Raw genomic sequence first — 16,382 nt, 5'->3', positions numbered from 1 at the left:
TACCGTACACTGTGCTTTTTAGCTTCTTAATTACAGCGCCAACCTTCTTGTTCATTGCAGTGTGTGTCTGTATCACATTTGCTTTGCACCGTGTGAATTTCACTCAGGCAGTGCTCCCTCCGCTTGCCCTGTCCCCCGCCTGCATAACAGACTGGTTAAGGAAGCGATGTGTTTGTGTGTGTTCCACTCTGACAATCGCCTTTCCAGTTGCCGGTTTATCAGGCGACTGCCGGCAACTTGACAATCACCAGCAGTCGCCTGAAAATTTGCCTAAATGGGACAGATTAACAAATTGTGGGGAACAGAAGTTCAGCTCCATTCAATTTCCAAAATTAGTAAGACTAAGCAATAAACCTACAGCTTCTCAATCAATGTTTTTTGCAGTATTAGGCAAGAGATAGTAAAAAACAAATATTCTAAGCTATGTTTAATCATCTTCGCTCTGGAAAGCAACATCATTACACTATCCCATACATCAGAGAATCTTTAGTACATCAGAGAATCTCAAGATACTGACAAAATAGAAATGAGAAAAACATCATGAAGTGAACGAGAAGTGAGAAACTATGGTTGGACTTCAAATAACCAATATAATTTATAATCTAATCTTGATGTGATCTAACAAATATACAATGAATAGTATATATATCTTCCCACTCTAGAATCTGAATTAACACCCTGCATCATGACATAGGTTTTACAATTGCACTCTGGAATTCGAAGAAGGGAAAAAAATCTCCTGCATATATAACATTCTCAGATTATGATGAAAGATTATTGACTTGAAATGTTAACTATTTCCTTCTATACAGATTCCTTGCCTATTGAATATATTTTGCATTTCTTGTTTTTATATCACATTTCCAGCATCTCCAGCTTTGTGATTAGATTATAAAATTGTTTATAGGAGAAAATGTGCAAGATTTTGTATTGTCATGATGATTAGCTAAACAATGCCTATGAACTTAAGTAAATTGATGGTCACTTAATGTTAAATTAGCACATTCACTATATTGTTTTCAACAGCATATTAAAGACACAATATAATTTTGGTTTGGTTTTAATTATTAAAGATTACTGGTACATAATTAAAATACTAAACATGATTTTTTGTTTTGTTTCAAAAAAGGCAAAATATCATTTAAACCAAGTTCTATTCCATCAACATATTTTAAAGTTCATTATAACATCTAAAAATATTTTATAAATTTAAACATAGAAGAGCTAGAATACAGTGACAGGTGTCATTCGAGTAAATCTTTCAAAACGCAACTATTTTAATAAAAAATAAATTTACAGATATTTACAACTTTACAATCAGTTTATAAATGGAAGCACAAGTTAAGTTGGATTTTCTTTCTGTGTGATTGCCATTCCGTCGATTGCTGTGTTGCTCAGCTTCATTTTAATCAATGACAAGTCAAAAGTACTGTCTCCTATTAAAGGACAAATAAAGAATTTAATCACAAGTATGCTGTCAGCTATACTTTTAGGTAAATGTAAATCATATTTTAACCTGGCAATTCAATTCCTGAATTTTATTTGCTTGTCATTATGATCTAAAGTAAAATATTTATTAATGTAACACATTATTACAGGTTGAATGAATAAAAATCTCAATAATCCAGTTGTTGGCATTGACCTGTGATAGAATTGCATGTGGTGGCTTGCTATGCCATTTCATCAGAAAGTTAAGAGTCAATTACATTACTGAAGCCATATATGGACTGCATCAAGTACAGATAGTCAATCCAAAATACATTAGTTCAGTTGATCTGACAATTCCAATTCAAGCACACACTAAAAATCCAACCAATTGGACTAAACATCCAACTAATTTCCAGAGGTTTTCAGATAAATTATTGTCTAGTAGCACACCAATTATGACATAACTACGCATACCTTAGTTCACTGACAATTGGCTTAGAAATAAGACAGAAAAAAAATCTGTTTTGTGGGACAGAAAATATTTTACGTTTTCTAATTTGATATTCAAATATTACCAACACTCACCCAACAAAACCCAATGCATACCCTTTCTCCTTGATACATTTTTTCATTTCTACAATTAAAACACTCAGTTTCAAGATGCTGCTGGTGATGACAACATTTCCTGCCTATTCTTAATTCCCCTTTTCCCCCTGAGAAGGGAATGGTGAAGCATCTCATTTCTTTTGGTAAATTTAATCTTAGTTGATAAATTTCAGGATTTAGATCCATAAATAATCCTGTACTTCCATGTCAGGATGATACACAATTTGGAAGGAATCTGCAGACAGAGGTATTCTTATTCTTCTTAGCTGTTGATTTGGTTAGTGCTGCCAGACTAGCCTAGGTGGAAAAAAACACAGCTACAAGGCAACAGTGGTGCTAGGAATGAGTGTTTATGATGATGGATAGGATGCTTTGTCCTGGTTGGTCTTGAACCCCTTGACATTATTTTAATCTACTTTCAATGCAAGTAGAGAATATTCCCTCAGAACCAGGATCCAGTGTTCAAAGATCAATATTTAAACTAGTCTTGAGTGCTGCCTATGTGGAGTTGATAGAATATAAAGAGAATGGTATTCATGTAAGATTTGTGCAAATGGGTATGTGATGGTCGATGTAAAGATGATGGGCTGCACAGGCCATTTCCATGCTGTATGATTCTATGACTCCCACCCCACACATCTTTCCACGATGTTTTTGGTGAGAAATGTGCAATGATAAAGCCATTAAAAGTATAGAGGTGTAGCAGTGACTGTTGGCGGCAGTGGTCATAATCTTAACCTCTTCATATAGACAGTAGCCCAAGTGGCCTAGATTTTGTTCTCTGCAGGTGTGCGCTGTTTTAGTGACTAACGAGGCGTGAATAAAATTAAATATTGTGTAATCATTAGCCAACAACCCCACCTCAGATGTTATGAAGGAAGGTCATTGTTGAAGCAGCTGAAGATGGTTGGGCTACAGCTGGGACCGTGGTGACTGACATCCAATAATCACAAATGTCTTTGTGCTAAGTATGACTCTACCCACTGGAGTATTTTCTCATTATTGCGCGTTGACTTTAGTTTTATTAGGTTTCCTTTGTGCTACACTTGAAAAAAAATTCATTTCGAAGAGCTTGGAAGCTCAGTGTCCAAACATAAGAACAGCTGCTACCCCACTGCTATCCGACTCCAGAACCTATCCCATCTTTCACACCTCATTGTTTTTTTTAATCAACAAATTTATTCAATTATTAAAAATATTTACAATACAATAAAACAAACCAGAACCCACCACCATAATACAATACAAACAAATATCCTAAATGAACTACTATACAATAATGTTACAATCCTTATTGAGGATGCATTCAACCCCCTGTGGTGCCCAGCGGTCCCGGAAATCCCCCAGGGTGCCCGTGGACAGGGCGTAGTCTCTTTCTAACCCCACCCCACACCTCATTGTTGGTGGTGCTGGCAAATACAATTACTCTTAACTCTACCTCATTCTGTAACTGTTATTGTACCTTAATATTCTTTTGTAATACAGAAATTTGCACTACAATCTTGCACTGTTTTGCACATGTCTTTACATTTAACATTGTATTTATTTTATCTATATTGTTATTAATATCATTATTATGTCTATATTGTTTACTCTGCAAGCTTTATGTGAACAAGGAAATACATTGCACTCTCGTGCATATAATAATAAACTATCCTGAATCTGAAGGTGGACTTTTAAATGTGTTTGAATTTCATTGATTTTGCCTTCATACTTATTGTATCAAAACATGCATATCTGCATGCTTTTTATTACTCAATGTTTTCATTGGGCTGAAATATAAAACCAAGGATTGTAGAAATCTTTGAAAAGGCTATTCATGTTCACATTTTCCTTTTTATAACAGAAAATACTATACATACTTGTAAAGTCAGGTGGCATCCATGTAAAGCTATTTCTTCTAGCTTTTATAGATGCTACCCAACATTATTTCTTGTTTTTACTTCAGAATTCCAGTTGATGCAGTGTTTGTGCTTTTAGCTGTAACTTCTCAATGTGGCCATTTACTCTTTGGTGGTTGCCTGCCTTAAGTGCACCCGTGTTGGGTTGTTTTTATTCTATCTATCTATCTATCTACCTATCTATATTACTAAAAGTCTGTTCTTGACCGGTTTTGGCTTTCTTTGCTGCGATTTCCGAGAGTACGTCGCCACCTGCGGCCGTCATTTTTTGGCCACCTCGCTCAGAGCCCCTCTCCGCCGCATGTGTGCCGAGGATTTTTCCCGTTGATGAAAATTGACAGAGATATTAATGTTTTTACAAAATTCCCCATTCTCTCTACTGCCCCCGCTGGAGGGAGGAGGGGGAGGGACTATAAAACCAGGAAGTGGTGTGCCTCAATCAGTCTCTGCAAGTGGTGTGCCTCAATCAGAGCTCTGAATGACATTGCCAAATGTCTACCCCTTAATTTGGTTTGAAAATGAAAATATGGTTAGAGGTAAAAAAGCACTGCCTGCAAATGGTTGTTTGGGTTGAAGCAAAAAGGCACTCTTTCTCCCTTCTCCGCACCCCCTCTCCTCCCCTCCCCTCTGCTCCTCTCCCCCCTCTCCTCCTCCCCCCCCCTCCTCCTCTACCCCCCTCTCTCCTTCTTCCCTCCCCCCTCTCCTCTCCCCCCTCTCCCTCCTCCCTCCCCCTCTCCTCTCCCCCCTCCCTCTCCTCTCCCCCCTCCACTCCCCCCTCTCCCTCTCTCCCCCCTCCTCCTCCTCTGCTCTCCCCTCTTTTCCTCCCCCTACTCCCCTCCATCCCCTCCCCCACCCCCCCTCCCCTAAACCCCCTCCCCTTCCCACACCCCTACCCCCTACCCCCTCCCCCCCCCTCTCCCCCTCCCTGCTCCCCACCTCTTCCCCGCCCCTCATCTCACCCCCCTCCCAGCACTCCCTCTCTTCTCCCCCTCTCCTCCCCGCCTCCTCTCCTCTCTCTCCCTTCCTCCCCTCCATTAGCGTGAGTGCGGGGGGGGGGGGGGGGAGGGGTAGTTAGTGTGTGACGCTGCATGCCGCCTCCCCCCCCCCCCACAACCGCACGTTGGGGGAACAGACCCAACAGGTCTGCACTTGGTCTAGTATAATATTAAAACTCTGTGTGTGTCTGGCTGGCTGGCTGTGCGTGTTTCTGACTTGTGGCTGCCAGCCTTTGATTCGTTGCTATGCCAACACCCCACCCACAAACGCCCTGATTTTTTCCATTTCGGTAGAGATTTCACTTTTCATTCCAAGTATCCAATCCTCATTAATTGTTGTTGTGCTTATGTACACATTTTTAATAAAATCCTTCCCCCCCCCCACTCATTTGTAGCTTCCTGCTGGCCAGCGACCATAATGGCTTCTGGCGCCCGCATCTCGCCTCAAAGATGCCATTTAAAAACAGCCGCACTGCTGATTCCTGAGCCGCTTGAGTTGGAGGACCGCGTCACCCATGGGGGCTATGGGTAGGGAACGGCTGCATTGGGGGAGCAGACCCAACGGGTCTGCACTTGGTCTAGTATACTATTAAAACTCTGTGTGTGTGTGTGTTTATTTGACGGTGTCAGATTCGGCCTTTGATTCCTTGGTCCGCCAAAACCACACGCTGAAACTCCGTGGTTTTTTCCATTTAGCTAGCTAATTCACTTTTACATTCACTCATGCACTCCTCAAAACATTTGGACATTTTTATGTACACATTTTTTTATAAAATCCATCCCTCCCCCACTCATTCATTTTGTCACAACCTGCTGGCCACCAACCATAACTCAGTACTCGGGGTCTGAAGCATTTTGTCACCTCGTGTTGGCCAGCGACCATAACGGCTGCTGACGCCTGGCTCTGCTCGAAAAACGCTGACATTTTTTTCCCAACCGGGGTCTGAAGCACGTTTGGGAACCAGACCCAACGGGTCTGCACTTGGTCTAGTATACTATTAAAACTCTGTGTGTGTGTGTGTGTGTGTGTGTATTGCTGTGTGTGTGTTGGTGTTTGTGTGTGTGTGTGTGTGTGTGTGTGTGTGTGTGTGTGTGAGGGTGTCAGATTTGGCCTTTGATTCCTTGGTCCGCAAAACCACATGCAAAAACTCCCGAGATTTTTTTCATTTCGCTAGCGAATTCACTTTTACATTCACTAATGCACTCCTCAAAACATTTGGACATTTTTTATGTACACATTTAAAAAATAAAATCCTTCCCCCACCCCCCCCAACTCACGCATTTTGTCGCCTCCTGCTGGCCAGCGACCATAACGGCTGCTGATGCCCGGCTCTGCTCAAAAAACGCTGACCTTTTTCCCAACGGCTGGTGCCCGGCCTGGCCCGGTTCTTGTCACGCTGCCTCAAGCCAAACATCGGATGTTCAACCGCGGGCGAAAAGCAGCGGGTGAACAGCCAGCATGACAGAGCCGCCGTGTAAGAAGCGCCGAGGATGTGAGGCCTCACAGTCTCTGATGGGGCCTCTTTCATAGACTTTACCGTCAGCGGCCTGCGCGTCCCGCGTTCAACCAGGGCTCTGGGAACTCGCCATCTCATGGGGACGAGGCTTCCAGAGGGAAGGCAGGGACAACTTCGGATCCAGCAGCAGAGTGGCTCCGTTAATGCATTCATTCCAGTGAGTTCAGTTCGGTAACAACACCCCCCCTCCCCGTACCCGGGGTCTGAAGCACGTTCGGGGACCAGACCCAACGGGTCTGCACTTGGTCTAGTATACCTTTAAAACTCCGTGTGTGTGTGTGTGTGTGTGTGTGTGTGTGTGTGTGTGTGTGTGTGTGTGTGTGTGTGTGTGTGTGTGTGTGTGTGTGTGTGTGTGTGTGTGTGTGTGTGTGTGTGTGTGTGTGTGTGTGTGTGTGTGTGTGTGTGTGTGTGTGTGTGTGTGTGTGTGTGTGTGTGTGTGTGTGTGTGTGATTTCGCCTGTGAAAAGCATCTCCTCGAAAACCAGACTCGGAAACGGGGAGATTTTTACATATTTCAGTAGAGATTTTCCTTGTGATTTTAGAAATCCTTTGTAAATTTGGTCAATTATTTCCCTGACTTTTATATTAATTTTGTTGACCAATCTGACCTTTTTTAAAAATCTGTCTGCTGCCCAGCTGCTGACGTTACAATGACGTTGAAATTTTTACATATTCTGGTAGAAATTTACGTTATGATTTCAAAAATCAACTCCTCTGTAAATTTGCTTAATTATTTCATAAGTTATTTACTAAAATGTATCACCAAACTGATCTTTAAAAAAAATACTAGACCAAGTGCTGGCCCGTTGGGTCTGTTCCCCCAATGCGCGGTTGCAGGGGGGGGTGGGGTGGGCGGCGACATGCGGCGTCACACACACTAACCTCCCCCACACACACTAACTACCCTCCCGCACACACGCTAACTACTCTCCTTGATTGATACGATTGATACAAATACATCGATAGATGCCCCTGAACACATCATCAGTGATGTAACCTGGGGTCATTGGGTGTTTCAGGTTTTTCAACATCAGATACCCTCACCCAGGCGACCCAGCTGTGGTTGATCAGACCACGACTTATGTTCAGGTGGCATTCGCTCCTCCCCATGGACCTCCTCTCCTGATCCAGAGCCATCTCAAGGCCTTCTCCGCTGCCTCTGTGGTGTTCTTGATGGCCCTTCTCCTCGCCACTCCGTTGATGCCCAGTGCACTCAAGGCTTTGTAGAGCGATTGCCCTGCAAAACCTCTGCAGCCAACCTCGATGGGCATACACCTTGCCTTCCAGGTTCATGGTGAAAGGTGTTCTGGCCGGCTTCTTCTCCACTTCTCCAAACCTTTCCACTGCTAGGCTGATGATAATTGTCATCATCGTCCGCAGCCTTCGGTCCACGTCTCCCTTCGCAGTTGCTTCTAGCACTTTGTCGATGTCCTCGTTGAACTGATGCCAGACTGCCGTCTTGCAGACCTGAGGCCATTTGACTCGAACCTTCTCTGGAGAACTGTTCCGAGGGACTAGTTGCGCAACTTGGAGGCTTCGGGCTCTATGGGGTGATTCCGGGCCCGGCTCCTCCTGCGTCTCACCAGGTAAAATACCTGTGCGTTGTGACACTCCCTGTCCCTCCAAACACTTCATCCGGGTCTGGTGAATCTTCAGGCCTCGGCTGTTCTTGCAAACCTTATCACATCTGCATTTGATACTTCATAGTCGGTTGTCCATTGCCATTAGTCGTCGTTAATATTTGGGTCTCCTCCTCTCAGAGGATGCGGTTTGGGCTGCCCCCCCCCCCCCCCCCCCCCCCCCCCCCCGGTTGCCATCTTTCCGAACTGTCCACCGTCTCTCCAGTCGTCACCACCCTATTCTTCGTTGTCTTGGATATTATATTAATATTATTAATTTGCTCCTTTTACCCCATAACCGCCCTATGCACAGACGCATAGCCCCCAAATCGCAGGCGCGTCTAGAGAAGAATGGGGGGGGGGGGGGTAGATAGTGAGGGCAGGGAGAGAATGGGGAGAACAGGGGGGGGAGGAGAGAGATGGGGGAGGGGGGGGGGGGAGAGGGGTGGAGGGGGGAGGGTGTGGAGAGGGGTTTAGGAGAGGGAGGAAGGGGGAGAGAGAGAGAAAGAGAGAGATAGAGAGAGAGAGAGGGGGAGAGAGGGAGGGGGAGAGAGAGAGAGAGAGAGAGAGTGGGGGAGAGAGAGAGGGGGGAGAGGAACAAATATACAGAGGAGTGGATTTCTAAAACCACAAGGAAAATCTCTACTGAAATATGTAAACATTTCCCCGTTTCGGCATCTGGTTTTCGAGGAGATACGTTTCACAGGCAAAATGAGACACACACACACACACAGGCACAGACTGAGTTTTAAAAGTATAAAAGTATATAGATAACGGCTGCCCAGCTGCTGACCTCACAATGCCTTTCCTCATGGCCCACCTCGCTCATGCCCCCCCCCCCCCCCCCCCCCCCCGCCGTTCTGGATTAATGCAGCTGCTGTCAATATGCATGCGCAGTTTTCCACGAGTTACGGTACCCACCACTCGTTCTTTAAAAGGCGCAGAAAGAACGAGAAAGTTCTGCAGAGCCAGAGGTCACTGATGCTCATGTGCTGAAGAGCTTTCGCCTCGCTGGCGGCGCAGCTTATGAAGCCACCCCCCTCCCCAGCCTGCTCACTCCAGCTGCGGGTTTCCAGGCCGGTTCTATCTCTGTCCACTTTTTTCGCAGCCCACTCACTCGCCCGGCTCCCCTCAACCCCCCCCCCCCCCCCCTCTTCTCACCTCCTCCCTTCTCTCCTCTCTACCCGTCACAGGGGATGACCTCCTCTCCATCTCCCCGGCCCAATCCTCCGCAGCTTTTGGCAGTCCTCAGCAAAGATCCTATAGGTCCTCAGATCGCTCTGCCCCGCCAACTCCTCTTCCTCTCTCTTCCCCCCTCTCTCTCTACTCCCCCCACCTCTCTCTCTCTCCCCCCCCTCTCTCTCCCTATATCACCCCTCTCTTACCCTTTCTGCCTCGCCCTCTCTCCCCCTCTCCCTCTCTCTCCCCCTCTCCCTCCTCTCTCTCTCTCTCCCCCTCTCTCTCTCCCCCCTCCCTTCCTTCCCCCACCTCTCCCCCCTCCCCTCCCACCCTCTCTCTCTCCCCTCCTCCCACACCATCCCCCTCTCACACCACCCTCCCCCCTCACCCATGTTCTCCTCCCCTCCACCTCTGTCTCTTCCCCCTCTCTCTCTCTCTCTCCCTCTCTCTCTCTGCCCTTACTCTCTACCCCCCACCCCTCTCTAGATGCGCCTGTGAGTTGGGGGTTATGCGTCAGTGGATAGGGCAGTTATGGGGTAAAAGGAGCAAATTAATAATATTAATATAATATCAAGGAGGGTAGTTAGCGTGTGTGTGTGTGGGGGTGGTTAGTGTGTTTGACGCCACATGCCGCCACCCCCAACCCGCAATGGACTTTCTTTGATGCAGTAAATATGGAGGCACATAATCGCCAGAAAATTAATTGCTCCATAAAAATTAAAAACAACACACTGCAGGAGAAAATCTAATTTTCTTCCCTTGGAATGAAACCTCAGAACAACCATTTCCAGATTATTTTGTGAGATTTTGGCAATTCAGATGGGTACCTTCAGGTGGAGTCATGCAGAATGTATTATGCCATTCAGGAGCAATGCTCTGTTGTGAACATAGGCCATTTTGTCCTGTGAGTGTTCATAACTGGGAGCTCCTGAGATTACAAGGTTTTGCCACTGTAATGCAGGATACCTGCTGCATGGCCAACGATTTACCTTACAGTCTCCAGCAGCCTCCACCACTGATGCACCTGCCACCTCTGATTGCCTACGTAAAAGATAATGAAAAGGCAAATCCTATGTGACTCCAATGTCATCTCCTGAGAGGTCAGCATATCCTGGAAGAACATAGAATACTCTATTCAGCTGTCATTTAATTAGATGATTTTCCATCTATCTTAATTATGCCCTGCCTGCTGTAACTTCATATCTTTAATATCTTTGTCTGACGCTAAGATTGGGAGATTTTTGTTAAAATTTCAGTTGACTAAATCAGAGCTTCCAAATTCACCACCTTTTGATGTGAAGAAGAGATCTCTTATATCATTGCTGATCAGCCCAATTCTAAATTTAGGTTATTACCCTTTTGTCCTGGATTCAGTAGTAAACAAGACACTTTGTATCTATTAAATCAAATCCTTTAATTATCTTACACAGATCATTGATTAATCCTCAATTGTCAAGAGAATACTAATATAGTCCATGCATTCTGTTTTTGTAATACTTCAAATGTTTTGACCTGGCTATAAGAATAATTAATCAAGATATACTAACATCACAATACCCTCCTGCAGTAGAGAACCCAGAAATGTAAGCAATATTCAGAAAAATCCTAATGACTGCCTCTTCCATCTATGGTAAGAAAGCAGAAGGATAATCAAAGTTGATTGTTACTATAAATGACAGAGACAGTTTTTGGAAGGGTGGAGCAAATGGCATTGCTCTACTTCTGGCTTTGTTGTAGTCACACAGTAATTTGGACTCAGCCTGATAGGCAGATTTCAGGCTGTAAAGTGGGTATCTGGGGATAAAGGCAGGTAGGTGCATTTTGTCTGTTGATGCATTCTGACCTGCCATCTTCTTTCTCCATAACCATAATGCAACTCTGATTAAAAATCTTCATTCTATTAACACTTATGACGTACATATACTGCTAAGTTGTTAGAGAGACAGAGATATACAGCATGGAAACAGGCCCTTTGCCTATTTTAGAAAATATTAATAAAGTGATTAGGATTGAAAGATCGAAATGCATTGTATATAAACCGACTCACTTTCAATGAGTTTACGTATACACCTCTAAAAGTTAAATTGAAAGGTTAACAGCTACTTCATAACATTAGCTTTAAATGACTGTGCCCAGGATTGCAAGCATTTATATAAAACAGTAAATAAAATTGGTACAAAGTCCTCCTCTATTAAATATAATTATATTTTCAGAACATACAGTGCATACATAATGATTGGGACAAAGATCCATCATTTATTTATTTGCCTCTGTACTCCACAATTTGAGATTTGTAATGGGAAAAAAAGGCAATTTTTATACATTTTGGTTTCACCATGTAGAAATTCCAGCAGTGTTTATACATAGTACCCCCATTTCAGGGCACCATAATGTTTGGGATACAGCAATGTCATGTAAATGAAAGTAGTCATGTTTAGTATTTTGTTGCATTTCTTTTGCATGCAATGACCGTTTGGAGTCTGCGATTCATGGACATCACCAGTTGCTGGGTGTCTTCTCTGGTGATGCTCTGCCAAGCCGGTATTACAGCCATCTTTAGCTTATGCTTGTTTTGGGGGCTAGTCCCTTTCAGTTTTCTCTTCAGCATATAAAAAGGCATGCTCAATTGGGTTTAGATCAGGTGATTGACTTGGCCACTCAAGAATTGACCATTTTTTAGCTTTGAAAAACTGCTTTGTTGCTTTATCACAGGGGTCGGCAACCTACGGCCCCCGGGCCGAATCCGGCCCATAACCCGAAATCTTCAGGCCCACAGGCGTATTTTTTTTCTCAATCATCCGGCCCGCAGACTTTCGTCATCTCCGGTACCAGGAATGTTTAAGAAAGACCTGCAGATACTGGAAAAATCTAAGGTAGAAAAAAATGCTGGAGTGAGTTTCTCCAGCATTTTTTTCTACCTTTGGTACCTGGAAGGCGATTTGGCTGTACCGCATCCCATGCAAAGCCACCAGCACGGCCGTGCACCTTCTGTGTCTGGGCTTCACTGTCAGGATCAGGGTTGTCAGTAGGCTGGGGACGAGTGAGTGTGATATTTGAGCTCAGTGCTCCGGATAGCGTCCTCGAAGGGACGGGATCCATGTGCACACGTGATAGATGTGACCTGCCATCTGTTCGCAGGCATATGTCCTGGCCCCTTGGCAGAAAAAGTTGCCGACACCTGCTTTAGCAGTATGTTTGTGATCATTGTCTTGCTGTAGAATGAAACGCCGGCCAATGAGTTTTGCGGCATTTGTTTGAACTTGAATAGATAGGATGTGTCTATACACTTCAGAATTAATTATGCTACTACCATCAGCAGTTGTATCATCAATGAAGATAAGTGAGCCAGTGCCTTCAGCAGCCATGCATGCTCAGGCCGTAACGCCCCCCACCACCGTGTATCACAGATGAGGTGGTATGCTTTGAATCTTGGGCAGTTTCTTCTCTGCCCCATATTTAGCTCTTGCCATCACTCTTATATAAGTTAATCTTCGTCTCATCTGTTCACAAGACCTTTTTCCAGAATTGTGGTTACTCTTTTAAGTACTTCTTGGCAAACTGTAACCTGGCCATCCTATCTTTGCAGCTAACCAGTGGTTTGCGTCTTGCAGTGTAGCCGCTGTACTTCTGTTCATTGAGTCTTCTGCGGACAGTGGTCATTGACAAACCCACACCTGAAGAGTGTTTCTGATCTGTCGGACAGGTGTTTGGGGATTTTTCTTTATTATAGCGAGAATTCTACTGTCATCAACTGTGGTGGTCTTCCTTGGCCTGCCAGTCCCTTTGCGATTAATAAGCTCACCAGTGCTCTCGTTCTTCTTAATGATATTCCAAACAGTTGATTTTGGTAAGCCTAAGGTTTGGCTGATGTCTCCAACAGTTTTATTCGTGTTTCTCAGTCTCATAATGGCATTTGACTTTCATTAGCACAACTTAATAGTCCTTATGCTGATAAACAGCAATAAAAGTTTCCAAAGGTAGCAATGTTACAAAATTTTGAGATTTTAAAAATCAAGTCTGCAATTTATCCCATCAGATAAAGCATAACAATAAGTTTAATTTGACACCAAATTCACTTTCATATCTCAAGTATTAAAAATGTTATGGCCATTTTCATACTCGGAAATTAGCATCTTGTTCCCTATTGATTTTCAATGGGCATTACAAAAAAGCTGTGATCTTGGATAGTCAACAGGCCATTTCTTAAGGAAAGATTAACATTTTTAAATAGCCTAAGTGTCCAAAGATTATTCACAAATAATTCACAATATAACATGATTTTTATATCTAATTTACATTAATTTATAGGCCAAATGGAAGGAATTTAGTGTTCAATAGCTGTAAATAAATGCCCATTTAAATCGGCTTTCCAGTGGGTTTCTGTGAACGCGCTGGTTTAGAATGTTGACAGCGCGCTAGATTAGTGCCCTCAAATGCCGAGAAAAATACTGCGGGATATAAAAAGCCCAAAATAAACTATTCGCTATAGATAACTTTAATTACAGGGTTATATATATGCCCCATTTAATGTAAAAATAAGGTACATACCTTTAATTGTTTGCTCTATAAAACCCTGGGGCTGCGAGAGGTCGTGGAATAAAACAGTAATTTTAAGACTATTATAACTATATTATCGAGGCCTATAAAGCTAATAATACCTTTTGCGACCGGGTCTTGCAGCGATTTTTCGTTAATGATTTACTAGGCTGAACATGTGCGATTAGTACAGCCTAGTAAAAATCGCGTTTTAAACCCGCCCCCTCCAAACAGCGCCAAAATCGCCGACATGGCTGAGGGCAGATTCCCAATGGCGATTCAGGTAGGTTTTGTAACATACCTACCAAAGGTGATGGAAAGACTGGAGGAAAGACTAGGGGCTGAGAGCTCTCTTATATCTGCATTAAGGAGGCATTTAAACAAACCTGAGGAATTACAAACACCTGTGAAGCCATGTGTCCCAAACATTATGGTGCCCTGAAATGGGGGGCTATATATAAACACAGCTGTAATTTCTATATGGTGAAACCAAAATGTATAAAAATACCCTTTAATGAAATCTGACAACGTGCACTTTAACCACATGTGGTTTTTTTATATTACAAATCTCAAATTGTGGAGTACACAGGCAAATAAATAAATGATAGTTCTTTGTCCCAAACATTATGGAGGGCACTGTAAGGATACAAGAACATCGCAATCAGTATTTGGAAATGTTAAAAACATTTTTTTAATATAGTATTTCACATCCTTACTACATGCCAAAGCTCTTTGCAGCCTAAAGGCTGTGGTCATCCCAAAACACTCATTGTCATTGTCAAAAACCCTACTTTCCTTCTTTTCACCTAAATAGGCAGACACATAAGATTTTAAATTTCAACTTTGAATGACGGGGTCCTGGGAATAAATTAATTATTTCAGTGCTGCAACAAAATATTATTCCAGGTAAGTGCTCACATCCTGAAACCTTCTGGTATGGCACCATGGTATGTTCCTATTTAACCCAGCTGCAATTTATAATACGTTTCAGATGCATTATGCAAAACATTTCACTGCAGTGTCTCTTTTGATGACTATGGAACTATTCTACTTCAAAAGGTTGGAATAATAATATTATAGAAGATACCATAGGATGAAGTTGATGCTCATGAATGAATGATGCACATAGATCTGAAAATACCGTTAATTCCCGCCGTAACCCTTACATGGATAAGCCCTTAATTATCATTAGCCTTACAACTCACAAAACATTATCGAAAATGGCACTTCAATTCTGTGGATCCATGTCAGCTGAAAACTGACAAATGCAATGGAGCAACTTTCTATTTTTATCCATTTTTTGGTACATTACCACAATTTTACAAGAGTGAATACTGTTCAATAACTGAAACATGTGATCCAGGTATTTATATAATTCTAATATTCAGCAACGAGACATTTAAAGATAAATCATTCATTCACTTTATGAGCAACATGCTAGAATGGTAATGAGATGCATGGTGCAGAAAATTCTTAAATTCCACTTCTATTTTGTGTTGGGAAATTACATTACAATCATCCTTAACATTCAAATGACTTCTGTTGGAAATATATTCACCTTTAAATAGTCATTATGTAGTGATGTGATTGAAATCAGCTAGGATGTCTCTTTCCTGTTAAAATGCATTGTAATTCTGTGGAATCGAAGATTAATTTAGGTAATTCTTTCAATAATTCTATTGATGCTACTCACCAACTCGACTTGGAAAAAAAACTTCTCGTGTTACATCCATGCAAATGTACAATCCAAGAGTAGAGATGCAGAACACTGAAATATTTTGTGCTTGAAATGGAACTACTAATTATATAAGTATTCAGAAAACAAAACTATTGTAAACACCTACCATAGTGTCCAATTCGAGGACCATGGTTTAATTCCCATTTGGCCCGAGATGTGAGAAAAAGATCCTGTAAGTGGAGGGAAAAAATTGTGAACATAAAATATATCACAAGTTCAATTAAAATCAGAATTAAATCATTTCAAAAAAAATTGTCATCCATAATAAAAAGAAAACATTATCATGCACTGCTACAAAAAAGTAAGATATTGTTTAGAGTGAATTTATTCTGATTCAAAACAAAATCAAACATTAAGCAGTTGAGGCTAACTATGACAATTATAGACAAAGGTTATGTGGTTTTTACACTATGTTTAACAGGATAGAATTTAAGAGATCAGCTACTGCTTAGTTTGCAGTTATAAAGTTTAGTCTCTACACAATTACAAGATCGATTTATAATTGTTAGGAGTTTAGAAGTACTTGAACCTTTTCTATAGTATTTTTTTTACTCTAACAACTTTACAACCTTGCTTTCTTTTAGCGTTTACTGGTTTTAAATGTTAAAGGTAAATTAAGTGATATTAAAATCTACTTGATTCATTTACCTTTGGAACTGAAGACCTTTTAAGGGTTACACATCCACTGCCTCTGACGAATGGCACATTAGTCAAGTCTGTTTGCCTCTAAAAAGCTTTAATTGCTTCCAGCGGAGGATTCATTTAGGTAATTCTCATAAAAATTCCAAAGTGCACTAGTGAAAAAATGCTTAGACAAGATGAAATGCTGATCACATTCTTCATATAAATTCATTGTTCAGTAGT

At 42.3% G+C, this 16,382-nt stretch overlaps 1 long non-coding RNA gene across 1 annotated transcript; it reads right to left on the bottom strand.

The window, feature by feature from the left end:
* Positions 1–440: 440 nt before the first annotated feature.
* LOC129696204 (uncharacterized) lies at positions 441–15,694 on the bottom strand. The gene is made up of 3 exons (XR_008723287.1): positions 15,625–15,694; positions 10,234–10,355; positions 441–1,436 (listed from the first exon to the last, which is right to left on the bottom strand). It is a non-coding gene; the product is annotated as an uncharacterized LOC129696204 (long non-coding RNA).
* Between the last annotated feature and the right edge of the window lie 688 nt (positions 15,695–16,382).

The sequence above is a fragment of the Leucoraja erinacea genome, chromosome 4 (assembly GCF_028641065.1).
Source record: "Leucoraja erinacea ecotype New England chromosome 4, Leri_hhj_1, whole genome shotgun sequence".
NCBI lineage: Eukaryota > Metazoa > Chordata > Chondrichthyes > Rajiformes > Rajidae > Leucoraja > Leucoraja erinaceus.
Note: the sequence above shows the minus strand (reverse complement) of the source record. Positions and strands in the feature narration are given on the sequence as shown.